The 13292-nt window shown below is 41.5% G+C and overlaps 1 protein-coding gene across 1 annotated transcript in view; it reads left to right on the top strand.

Annotated features, from left to right (window-relative positions):
- Nucleotides 1–13292, top strand: part of DLG5 (discs large MAGUK scaffold protein 5) — a 189964-nt gene that overhangs the window by 152547 nt on the left and 24125 nt on the right. Inside the window, exon 32 of the mRNA XM_089897745.1 lies at nucleotides 1–13292. This exon is cut by the window's left edge and continues 14743 nt beyond it; it is cut by the window's right edge and continues 24125 nt beyond it. The gene's annotated coding sequence lies outside the window, so the exon portion shown is untranslated.

Raw genomic sequence — 13292 nt, 5'->3', positions numbered from 1 at the left:
AGTTCTTTATTAAGAAGTTCCCCTTGGACTTCCCTGGCGCTCCAGTGGTTAAGACCCCCGTGCAGGGGGCACGGGTTCGATCCCTGGTTGGGGAACTAAGATCCTACATGCTGCAGGGCATGGCCAGAAAAAAAAGGAAGGGCTCAATAAATGTTAGCTGTTACTATTTTTTAAAAAAAGAAGTTCCGGGCTTCCCTGGTGGCGCAGTGGTTGAGAGTCTGCCTGCCGATGCAGGGGGCGCGGGTTCGTGCCCCGGTCCAGGAAGATCCCACATGCCGCGGAGTGGCTAGGCCCGTGAGCCATGGCCGCTGAGCCTGCGCGTCCAGAGCCTGTGCTCCGCAACGGGAGAGGCCACAACAGTGAGAGGCCCGTGTACTGCAAAAAAAAAAAAAAAAAAGTTCCCCTCTATTCTTAGTATTCTGAGAGTTTTTATCATGAATGAGCATTGAATTTTGTCAAATGCTTTTTCTGCATCAGTAGATCTGATCATATAGTTTTTCTTCTTTAGCCTGTCAATATGGTAGATTGCATTGACTTTCAAATATTGAGCCAGCTTTGCATCCCTGGAATAAACCCTACTTGGTCATGGTGTATAATTTTTTTAACATATTATTGAATTCCCTTTGTTCATATTTTGTTAAGGATTTTTGAAGGATATTGATCTTTTTTTGGCAATGTGTTTGTTTTGTTTTGGCATCAGAATAATACTAACTTGATAAAATGAAGTTGGATCTTGAAGAGCTATATGCACCCCTCTATTCATTGTAGTATTATTTACAATAGCCAAGATATGGAAACAAACTAAATGTCCATTGTTGGATGAATGGATAAAAACATTATATTTATATATACAATGGAATATTATTCAGCTATAAAAAAGAAATCCTGCCATTTGCAACAACGTGGATCAGCCTGGAGGATGTTATGCTAAATGAAATCATCCAGACACAAAAAGACAAATATTGCATGATCTCATTTATATGTGGATTTTAAGAAAGTAGAGCTAATAGAAGCAGAACATAGAATGATAGTTGCCAGGGACTGGGGGCTTAAGGAAATGGGGAGATGTTGGTCAGAGGATACAGACTTTCAGTTATGAGATGAAATAAGTTCTGAGGATCTAATGTACAGCACGGTGACCATAGTTAACAATACTCTATTGTATACTTGAAATATGCTAAAAGAGTAGATCTTAAGTGTTCTTACCCCCCACACACACCAAAGGTAACTATGTAAGGTGATGGGTGTGTTAATTAAATTGATTGTGGTAATCATTTCACTGTGTATGCATTTATCAAATTATCATGTTGTACACTTTGAATATATACAATTTTTATTTGTCAGTTATACCTTAGTAAAGCTGGAAAAAATGAATTGGCAAGTTTCCTCATCTTCTCTTTTCTGGAAGAGATTGTGTAGAACTGGTGTTAATGCTTAAGTGTTTGGCAGAATTCAGTGGTGAAGCCATCTGTGCCTGGAAATTTGTTTTTGGGAGTTTTAAAATTATGAGTTCAATTTCCTTAATAGTTACAGGGCTATTCAAATTATCTGTACTGTATTGGGCGACTTGTGGTAGTTTGTGCTTTTCAAGGAATTGGTCCATTTCATCTAAGTTGTCAAATTCATGTGTGTAGAGTTGTTTGTAGTATTTCCTTATTATTTTTTGATGTCTGCTGAGTCTGTAGTGATATCGTCTGTTTCATTCCTGATATGGATAATATATGTCTTCTCTCTTTTTTTCTTTGTCAGTATTGCTAGAAGTTTGTTGATTTTATTGAGCTTTTCAAAGAGCCAGATTTTGTGTCATTGATTTTCTATGTTTTTGTTTTCAATTTTATTTATTTCTGCTATTATTATTATTATTTTCTTCCTTCTGCTTGCGTTTGGTTTAGTTTGCTCTTCTATTTTTAGTTTCTTATGATGGGACATTAAACTATTGATTTGAGGCTTTTCCTAAATGTAAACATTTTATTTAGTGCTATAAATGTTTCTATCAGCACTACTTCAGCTGCATCACACAAATTTGGGTTATATTGTATTTCCACTGTCATTCAGTCTAGTGTTCATCCTTTGGGCCAAGGGTCAGTAAACCTCAGTATAGGGACAGATAGTAAATACCTTAGGGTTTGTGGGACTATGGTCTATGTCACTCCTACTCGTCTTTTTCTTTTCCTTATAACATTAAAAAAAAATAAACTTATTTTTTAGAGCAGTTTTAGGCTCACAGCAAAGTTGAGAGAAGGGTACAGAGATTTCCCGTATACTTCCTGCCCCCACATTATCAACATCCCTGACCAGAGTGGTACATTTGCTACAATTGGTGGACCTACACTGACACATCATTATCATCCAGAGTTCATAGTTTACATGAGGGTTCAGTCTTGGCTTTGTATATTCTATGGGCTTGGACACATGTATAATGATGTGTATTATAGTATTATACAGAGTAGTTTCACTGCCTTAAAAATCCCCTGTGCTCTACCTACTCTTCACTCCCTCCCCTCAACCCTGGCAACCATGAATATTTTTATTGTCTCCATAGCATTGCTTCTTGCAGAATGTCGTATAGTTAGAATCATATAGTACGTAGCCTTTTCAGATTGACTTCTTTCACTTGGTAATATATGTTTAAGATACGTCTTTGTCTTTTCGCAGCTTGATAGTCCATTTCTTTTTGGCTCTGAGTGACATTCAGTTTTCAGATATACCAGACAGTTTATTTGTCCAGGTACTCAGGGGTAACTTGGTTGCTTCCAGGTTTTAGCAATTATGAATAACGTTTCTATAAACATCTGTGTGCAGGTTTTTGTGTGGACACAAGTATTCAGTTCCTTTCAGTAGGAACATAATTGCTGGATCATGTGGTAAAAGCATAATTAGTTTCGTTAGGAGCTGCCAAAGTGTCTTCCAAGGCGTCTGTCTCATCATTCTACATTCCCAGCAGCAGTGAATGAGAGTTCCCGTTGCTCCACATCCTCACCAGTGTTTGGTGTTGTCAGTGTTCTTGATTTTGGCCATCCTAATAAGTGTATAACGTTTTAAAACTGTAAAACAATTCTTAGCTTGCACACTATACAAAAACTGGCTTGTGGAGCTATAGTTTGCCAGCCTCTGCTTTAGACCCCTTTCCCACCATTCACTTCCTGAGTATGTCTATAGCCTAGAATGCTACATGTCCTGGCTGCGCTTTTCTACTACTACTACTACTACTACACACACACACACACACACACACACACACACACAGTTAATGCCTTACTTCTTCCAATTTCTCTACAACTTTCTCTTTTTCCAGGACTCATTTCAATTCTTACCACGACTTTCATGAAATTTGTTCTGTCTGATTCATTCTACACCTGACTCTCTTTAAGAAAACTTACTGCATATAATTTTGCTAATATTATTTTATGCTCAGTGCATACTGCCATGATTTACCACTTTACTGTTCCAGGTATCTTAATTTATTCCTGCAACTAGATTGTAGGTCCCTGGAGAGCTAAGATTTGTCTTAGCAACTGCAATGATAACAATGCTTTGTTTTAAGACAACCCTTTCTGGTTTATAAAGTGTTCTTGTGGCCTTTTTCTTTTTAGTTCATCGCGAGAACCTTATGAAGCAGTCTGGGCAAGGAATTTTATCTCTAGTTGACAAATGAAGAAACTAAGGCTCCGACAGTTGACATTGTCCAAGGCTCATGACTGGTAAATGAGAGATGTAGAGTCCAGTGTTAGCCACTTGCTGCGCCAGCACCCTGACACCCAGCAGTGGACAGGCACCCGAGTACCCTTGGCCCAGCCTGTTGAATGAATGCCTGATGCTGAGAGTCTTTGCCCATTTCCCTGGCGGTGTCGTCGAGTCCCCCGCATCCATGCCTCTACTTCCTCCGCGCTTCCCCTGCTCTGTTTTCTGCTGCTATTATTTTAGGGAGAATTTGGGCTGTCACCCTCTAGGAAGAGATTCTCAAAGTAGGAACCTCGATCCTTTTATATTTGGAAAATTTTTCTCCAGAGAAAGAGGATTCAGCCTGAAGCGTGCTCATTACCGGGAACTGTTCTTGGCTAGAAGAAGGCCACATTCCAGGGGAAGCCTTATGCCCCAGGGATGTTTTACAGCTGCCCCGAGGAGGGACCTTCCCCACTGTCACCATGTCCTCCATGGGAGCCTGAGGGTGGGGGGCTGGGCCTGTTGGGCTGTGGCACAGGAAACTGCCTCTTTCATAGTGTGGCCTCTGCATTAACAGAGGAGATGTTGGTGGAAAAACTAGGGATGGGGTTTTCACAGCATCAGCAAGCAATTTGGCCAACACGGGAGTGAAGGCAGGTCTGATCACCTCTGCTCTGCAGCAAAGACCCTGTACCTGTCCCCACAGTGAGCCCAAATGCCTTACACTTAGAAGAAGGTCTTCAGCTTGCGCCTGGGGTTTCAGAATGACCATTTTCCCTCTGGACGCCCTAAGCCCAGGCCTGGTACCTGCCTGGTGAGGGGCCAGCGGCCTTGCTCTTTCCATGCAGGCGTGGCTCCCATAGGCTTGCCCACCTCCACCCCAACCCCGGAGCCAGAGGACAGCCTGGGCAAGATGACCGGCCCTGCTGGCCGTAAGTCCAGCTCCCAAAGGTAGGACTTTAAAAGGAGAAGCTTGGGGAGTTCCCTGATGGTCCAGTGGTTAGGACTCGGCACTTTCACTGCCATGGCCCTGGATTCAGTCCCCTGTTGGGGAACTAAGATCCCACAAGCTGCGTGGCGTGGCCAAAAAAAATAAAAGGAGAAGCTCGTCTGGACTCAGGCAAGGAGGCCTACCTTTGAGTTAGGCCAGTGGAACATGGGGGGAAATAATGTACAGCACTTCCAGGCCTGGCCCTAAAAGTTCTCGCCAGATCCTTGGCTTTCACTCTCCTGTGAGAGGGAGTCTGGGACAGGGGAGCCACACTGTAGAAGCAGCTGGGCCCTGAGTCACCGCTGGGTCAAGTGCTGCCCCGCGAGCTGCCCAGCCTGCATGGACCTGCGTGTGATTGGGAAATAAGCTCATTGCGTGAGCTGCTGAGAGGTTCAGGGTTTGTTTTCTGGAACGACCTAGCCTATTCTGACCAATAAAGCTAGAAGACTAGGCTTGGTGCCTTCATACTCAGACACAATGCCCGAAATCACGTTCCAACGCTGCTGCCCTGGAGATATCGATGCTACCGCTGCCAGCGTAGATACACTGACTTACATGACCGTCACTGTGACACCAACCAGTGGACACTGTGGATGGAGCCTCTGCTGGGCCGCGTCTGGAGAGCGGGGCCTGCCCCCCACCTGCTCGAGTAGTGGAGTCTGCACAGCCTAGGTGATTATGATGTGGTAGTCCTGCCCTCAAAGGGCCAACTGTCCAGTTGGAGGAGTGAGAACACATAAAAGGCCACTGTAACAAAAAAGGAGGTGGTGAGTCTGTGAGAGAAGAGAGATGCTGGACTCTGATTCCTGCAAAGAGAGAAGCTTTTAGGTCAGGATGGGTGACATAGGTGCTCTTGGGTTTCTGGGATATTGTCTAAATCTGTGTCAAATTAAGTCACTATCTTCTGTAATTTAAGAACCTAAGGAAAAATATTGAAGATAAAAATGGGCACAGGAATTATATTTATTAACAACAACAGAAAGTCCCTACAACCCCAAACTCAGTGTATGTATAGATGGGGATGTACACACTTCACCCTGCTCTCTAAGTTCATTGTTAACTTCCTCCCCTTCCGGACAGCCTTATTTGGCAGAGTGAAGTGAAAGGCAACTTTATTTGTTGTTATGACTCATTACATTTTTTCAGGTCTTTTATTGATGAACCCAAAGTACTACTCTTTTTCTATCAGTACTTTCATTAATGACACAATAACAACAACATCATCAGTGGCTCTCCTACTATTCTTGATCGTCACTTATTGCGTTCAGTGTCTGTTAAGAGTTCTGAAAAAAAAATTCCATGGTGTTAAAATGCTCTTTCAGACAGGTTTAATGGCTAAGACGGAGGGCTGTTAACATTGACTTCCCCACACACGTTCTTGTTTTTTCGTACCCACTAATCATTCATTCTGAGGTGTATTTCCCTGGTTAATAACATAAAACATTGCATTCATTAGTAACCATTTAAAATATAATCCCTGACACAATTATCACCATATTAATTTCATACTTTTGTAATATGCTTGTGTTCCCAAATCTTCCTGGGTCCCTTGAAGGTTGCTATTCTGCAGATCTTAATAAAGCACAGCAAAAGGTTGGAAACCAATTTTATGGAGCCTAAATAAATTATGGTACATCTCCCAGTGGAATACTACATATTTGTAGAAAATAGTGAGGGGATGGTTCATGTTCTGTTACGGAATGATCTCCAAGATATATTAAGAAAGAGCCAGGCACAGAACAGAGTATAGAGAATGCTCTGATTTTTGGTGTAAAGGAGGTGTTAGAACATGTGTTAGCTTGCAAAAGCATGAAATACCTCTGGGTGGATGTATACAAGAATGAGGAAACATTTATTGCCTGTTGGGGCAGGGGGAAATTGTGTGGCTGAGAGGCTGGGTTGAGGGGGAGAATTTTCAAAGTATCTGCTTTATTTTTACACCCTAAATACTTCAGTGTGTATTTGCTAAGGGTGAGACCTTCTCTTACGTAACCACCATGCAATGATAAAAATCTGGAAATTTAGCATGAATATACTATCATCCAATCCACAGTCCGTATTTTGGTAATTTCAGCTGTCTCAATAATGACTTAATAGCCATTTTTTCCCGAGTCTAAGACTCAACTCAGGAGCATATGTTGCATTTAATGTCCTTTAGTGTGTATTTTAGTTTCCTTTAATTTGGAGGGCTTCCTATGCCATTCTTTTTTGTCAACAGCAGCAGTGATTAAGCCTCTTTAAGCAGCTTCTCAGGAATGCTGAGACATTGTCTAGATGGAGGCAAGTGGGAGCTAGAATAGCAGAGCCTGAGGGATGGCTCTCAGCTTCAGCCTAGTTTGTGGCCTAATATGTGGAACCCTTTTGAGGACTCCTTGGAATAGTGGAGTTGTTCTGGAGAGGGTGAGAATATGCTCCTGGTGCACAGGGATGGGTGAGTGGGCTTCAGTCCTCATAAATTGGGTCCAAGTGGAAATTTAACCTTATTTTGAGGGCACAGGCTGGTGAGGCTAGGTGACATTCAGATTACATTCTTAGGTACATTTATAAAGGGAGGTTGTCTATACTTTTCATTAGAATATTTTTTAGGCTTTTTATTATGTGACATTTTAAACACATATAAAAGCAGAGAAAACAGTTTAATGAACCCCCATGTACATACTCATCACCTGGCTTCGACAGTTATCCTTCTTCCATTGAGCTCTCCTTCTACTTTTTTCCCATGAAAAATTTTAAGTAAAATCCCCCATACGTCTTATCTTTTTACCTTCAAATACTTCAGAATGTATTTCCAACAGATAAAGGATTTTTTCAAAACAGGACGTGCTACCACTTCATTATCACATCTAGTGAATTAATAATATTAATAAAATCTAGTATCAATGCACATTCCATTTACAATCTGTCATGAATGTCTTTTTGCAGTTGGTTTATTTGTACTGAGATCTGAATAAGAAGCCATTCTGATGTGGTCCTACAGGACAGCAGTGGAGGAAAATACTCCCACTGGGTAGAACTTCACCCAGTGCAACTGGCTACTCATTTGCCTGAAATTAGAGGTGACCAGAGGTATGGATCTACTTTGATTCATGGGCAGTGGCTAATGGTTTGGCTGGCTGGTCAGGGACTTGGAAAGGACACAGTTAAATGATCACAGTGGGGAGGTTCTGGGGAAAAGGTGTGTGAATAGGTATCTTTGAATGACCACAGAATGTGAAGGTCTGTGTCCCCATAGTCACCTAAGAGTAATTATACAAGAGAAATATTTTGATAATCAGGTGGATAAAATCATCTGTTCTCTGGATGTTAGTTAGTTTCTTTCCCCAGCAACCTCTGTTCTTACAAAGGCCTCATGATCAAAGTGGCCAAGGCAGCAGTGATGGAGACTGTGCATAGGCTCCACAACATGGACTGTCCACCTCCTGAAGTCTCTGTCTACAGTCACTGCTGAGAGGCCAACCCGCCAACAGCAAAGACCAACACTGAGCCCCCAACATAGCACCATTCTTCGGGAGAATCAGTGAGCAACCTCCTCCATGTAAGGGGTGATATTTTAATCTCACCGACACAGACATCTACTTTTTTTTTTTTTTTTTTTGCGGTACGCGGGCCTCTCACTGTTGCGGCCTCTCCCATTGCGGAGCACAGGCTCCCGACGCGCAGGCCCAGTGGCCATGGCTCACGGGCCCAGACACTCCGCGGCATGCGGGATCCTCGCGGACCGGGGCGCGAACCCGCGTCCCCCGCATCAGCAGGCGGACTCCCAACCACTGCACCACCAGGGAAGCCCCAGACACCTACTTTTGATATAGATTTGCTTTTCCTGCCTGCAATATTTTTTTCCCAAACTGGTATCCATGCACTGACAAAATACCTTATTCACCAAGATGTTATTCCACCTTGCATTACTGGTGACCGAGGAACTCATTTTACAGCCAATGCAGTACAGCACTGAGCTCGCGTTCATGGAAGTCACTGGTCTACCGCATCGTCTTGATTACCGTAGCTTTATAGGAAGACTTGAAAATCTAGGAAGACTTGAAAATCAGGTAGTGTAAGTCGTCGTACTTTGTTCTTCCCTTAAATAGTTTTCTGGCTATTCTAGATTCTTTGCATTTTCTTATAACTTTTAAAATAAGCTTGTCAATTTCTACCAAAAAAAACCCTGCTGGGATTTGAATGGGATTATGTTGAATCTGTAGGTGAATTTTGAGCGAACCGACATCTTAACAATACTGAGTCTTCCAACCCATGCACATGGCATAGCCCTCTATTTATTTGTCTTCTTTACTTTCTCTTAGCAATGTTTTTCAGTTTTTTGGTATACAAGGTCTTGTGCACCCATTCTGTTAAATTCATTCCTAATTATTATATGGTTTGTGATGCTACTGTGGCTTCGGGCTGGGCTTCCAGAAGGGCTATGACTTCTACTTGGACTGATGCTGGGGCTGCTTTGACTCTGGCTCCTGGCCGACTGCCGCCGTGTCCAGGCTCTTTTGCTTCCTCCATCACTTTATTGTTCGGTTCCTTAGACAACTGTCCTCTTCTCTTACAGATATGTTACTTTCACCATCGCCTTCATTATAGTCTGGTTCAATAGCAGCTTCATCAGTTTCTCTAGTTAAGTCGGAGGAAGGTCAAGAGGAGTGGCTTAGCTGGGGTTTAGGCTGTATAGCATTCCTGCCAATTTGCCCATTAATCTGCACATTTTCAATCTGTGTCTGGTGGGTTAAGAATATGTATTATGTAATGTATTGCTACTTGATTCTTTGTCGTTCCTTGCTTCTAAGATGTGCTTCTCATGATCCTTATAAGGATCTTTATCTACAGATTTTGTCTCTTCACTTGAGCATTTAGTGTCATAAGTGGCTTGTGATCATAAATTTTTTTATTTTTGTTTATTTTTTTTTTGTTTGCGGTACGCGGGCCTCTCACTGCTGTGGCCTCTCCCGTTGCAGAGCACAGGCTCCGGACGCGCAGGCTCAGCGGCCATGGCTCACGGGCCCAGCCGCTCCGCGGCATGTAGGATCTTCCTGGACCGGGGCACGAACCCGCGTCCCCTGAATCAGCAGGCGGACTCTCAACCACTGTGCCACCAGGGAAGCCTGTGATCATGAATTTTTTTTGTCTCCTGTGGGAATAGAAATACTTTTTTGGGGAATGTTCTATTCTTTTTTAGGCAACTCTTTCTCCTCCCTCAGCTTATTTTTCTGTTGACATGCAGGAGCTATAGGGTTTTTTTTTTTTTTTTTTAATAGATTGAGAAAGTTTCCTTCTATTCCAATATTTTGCTGAGAGTGTTTTTTTAAATCATAAGCAGTTGTTTAATTTTGTTAAGTTTTGTTCGTGTCTCTTGGTAACCATGATTTTTGTCTTTTATTCTGTTAATTTCTCTTTTATTCTGTTAAATTCTGTTAATTTTTCTCTTTCATTCTGTTTTTCTCCTTTATTCTGTTATATTCTGTTAATTACACTGATTTTTTTTTTTCAAATGTTAAGCCAACTCTGGATTCCTGGGATAAACCCCACTAAGTCACATGTAGTATCCTTGTTATATTTTGCTGGATTCAATTTGCTAATGTTTTGTTAAGGATTTATGGTCATGTGAGATATTAGCCTGGAGTTTACTTTTCTTATAATAACTTTTTTTCTTATCAGGATAATGTTGGCATCATAAAATGGATGTGGGAAGTACTCCCTTCACCTCTTTTATGAAAGTGATAGTGTAAGATTGGTGTTATTTCCTTAAATGTTTGATAGATTTCACCAGGGAAGCTATCTGGGCTATTTTTTTCTTTTCCTTTTTCAAAAGAATTCAATTTTTTCGTAGACATAGTATCATTTAGATGATCTCTCTTAAGTCAGTTTTTATAATTTGCCCCTTTGAAGGAATAGGTAATTTCATTATGTTGATGAATTTGGGGGGCATAAATTTGTTTATATTATTCATTTTTATCATGCTAATGTTTGTAGGACCTGTAGTTTTGACTCCTCTTTAACTTCTGATTTTGGGTTTTTCCTTGGTAAGTCTAGAGGTTTATCAATTTTATCACTTTTTTTTTTTTTTTTGCGGTACGCGGGCCTCTCACTGTTGTGGTCTCTCCCACTGCAGAGCGCAGGCTCCGGACGTGCAGGCTCAGCGGCCATGGCTTACGGGCCCAGCCGCTCTGCGGCAAGTGGGATCCTCCCGGACCGGGGCAGAAACCCATGTCCCCTGCATAGGCAGGCAGACTCTCAACCACTGCGCCACCAGGGAAACCCTATCACATTTTTTAAAGACAGCTTTTGGTTTAATTGGTTTATGCTACTGATTGTGAATTTTCTATTTCATTATTCTTATTCTTGCCTTCATTTTCTACTTTATTTATTTTGGGCTTAAGCTGCTCATTCCTTTCTACTTTCTTACTATGGAAGCGTAGATGATTGCTTTTAGACCTTCTTCCTTCTAAGCACTGCTTCACCTATTCTACAGCTTCTTTTTCTTTTACAGTCCTACTTGTGTCTCTTCCTGGGAGGGCACTAAGGAATTTCAAAACCTGAGCAGCTGTAGCCCCCTCCATTGTGTCTCTTCATCAGATGTTAAAAAGGGTTCTGTGACCATAAAGTTTTGGACTATTTAAAGCCAATTGAGTGTGGATTTTTAGGTAATTTCTTACTGAATCTACCAATTATATCCTTCTACATAATAAGACCTAGAGCAGTTGACTGAGTGTTCTGGAGGAAGAAGGTTTGTGTTTCAGATTTTGTCTTCTCTCTCCTGCATCAGAAAAGTTATTGCTAAAAAGGGCCTCTCATATCAGCCTCCTTTTTCTCTTCTAGTTTTCTTCATGTGAAATAGCATAAACTCTAGCTGTACCCAAGTTTTTTGGTGTGCATTAAGGAAACTATCTCTTCATACTCATGAGTTTTGTTAGAGAAGTGGGCTTCTGGATTTGGTTCCAATTCAGCAGGATTAAGAAGTGGACATATATTGAAATGAGGATAAAGGGCATTTTAAATGATATCAGAAATCCTATTTGGTGAAATAAGGGCAAATTAGTGTCTACTCCATTTCCCCCACATCCCATTTTAAAACAGGTGGCCTTTTAAAGACAGATGTTTTTGTGGCAATGGGCATTTGATACATTAGCCTTCCTGGACTTTCTCAGCTGGGATACAAACCTTGCCAAGTGACCTGGGGGTGTTTCCCCTGAGTCAATTTAGCAATTAAATATGGAGAGGAAATGGATAATCTTATAGTCTACAGATGTCAGAGGCTTCCTTCTCACCCTTTCTCTCTGTATTTTCAGTTTATAAGTCTTTCTGAAAAACGTTTGGGCTTCCATTTCCAGGATATAGAAATTTGCAAGAGATCATTACTCTCTTTGTGACAATGCAAGTAATCTGGATGAACTGCAAAGTCTTAGTTGTTAAAAATCCACCAGAATTTAAAATGAACTAAATTCCAGAGTGGAAAGAGCCCTTGCTGGGAGAGTGAGACATGAGGCTGCTTTCATCAAAGCGGTATGACGGATAGAAGAGCAGACCTACCATAACAGGGGATTTTTGAATGTGCATTGAGAAACTAGCTGAATAAGCTAAAATTTCCATGAGCTGGCATGATGTATTAAAATCCCACCCCCAAACTTAGATGCTAAATGGCATCTATCTGCCAGTTCTTATCTGTAGGGCTTCACTAACTGCATGACCGTGGCCTGGTAAAGTTGAGGGACAGGAAATGAGGGTGGACAGAGATTTCTTTTGGAGCACTCACCTATAGTTTCCTTCTAAGTCTTCACTGAGTACAAAACAACAGCAGGAACAGGAAGGAAGATAGGGGGAGAACCCCTCAAGGCACACATACCCACCAATTCTTTACCAGTGAGCACACAGTCGAAGGTAGAAGACATGTGAAAAAGCAGGAAGATGTGACCCATAATCAAGAGGAAAAAATAGCCAATTGCAACAGAACCAGGAATGACCCAGATGTTGGAATCAGCAGACAAAATCTTTAAGTATTATAACTGTGTTGAAGTATTTACTGGAAAAGATGGGCAAAATGAATGAAAAAATGGGAAGTTTCCACAGAGAATCTGAAGCCCTATAAAAGAATGAAATGGAAATTCTAGAACTGAAATGAAAATTTTAATTGAAGGTCTTGCCATCAGACTAGATACAGCAGAAGAAAAGATCAGAAACTTGAAGACAGGTTAATAAAATTTATCCAAACTAATGCATAAGAAGAGAAAAAGTAAATTGAATTTAAATTAAATTTTAAGTTATAGCAGAGTTTCAGAGAACAATAGGACAACATAAAATACTATAGTATATACATATTTGGAGTCCTTCAAAGAGAGAAGAGAGAAAACGGGGCAGAGTGAATATCTGAAGGGATTGTGCTTGAGAATTTTTAAAAATTAATGAGAAATACTAATATATTAATTTGCAGATTTTAGAAGCCCATGAAAACCCAAGTAGAATAAATTATAAGGAGGGACTTCCCCGGTGGCTCAGTGGTTAAGAATCTGCCTGCCAATGCAGGGGACACAGGTCCAGGAAGATCCCATGTGCCACGGAGCAACTCAGCCTGTGCACCACAACTACTGAGTCTGCGCTCTAGAACCCACGAGCCACAGCTACTGAGCCCTCACGCCACAACTAC

This window comes from Delphinapterus leucas, chromosome 16 (genome assembly GCF_059928025.1).
Source record: "Delphinapterus leucas isolate spDelLeu-1000000601 "Yukka" chromosome 16, BTC_Dleu_Yukka2, whole genome shotgun sequence".
Classification (NCBI taxonomy): domain Eukaryota; kingdom Metazoa; phylum Chordata; class Mammalia; order Artiodactyla; family Monodontidae; genus Delphinapterus; species Delphinapterus leucas.
Note: the sequence above shows the minus strand (reverse complement) of the source record. Positions and strands in the feature narration are given on the sequence as shown.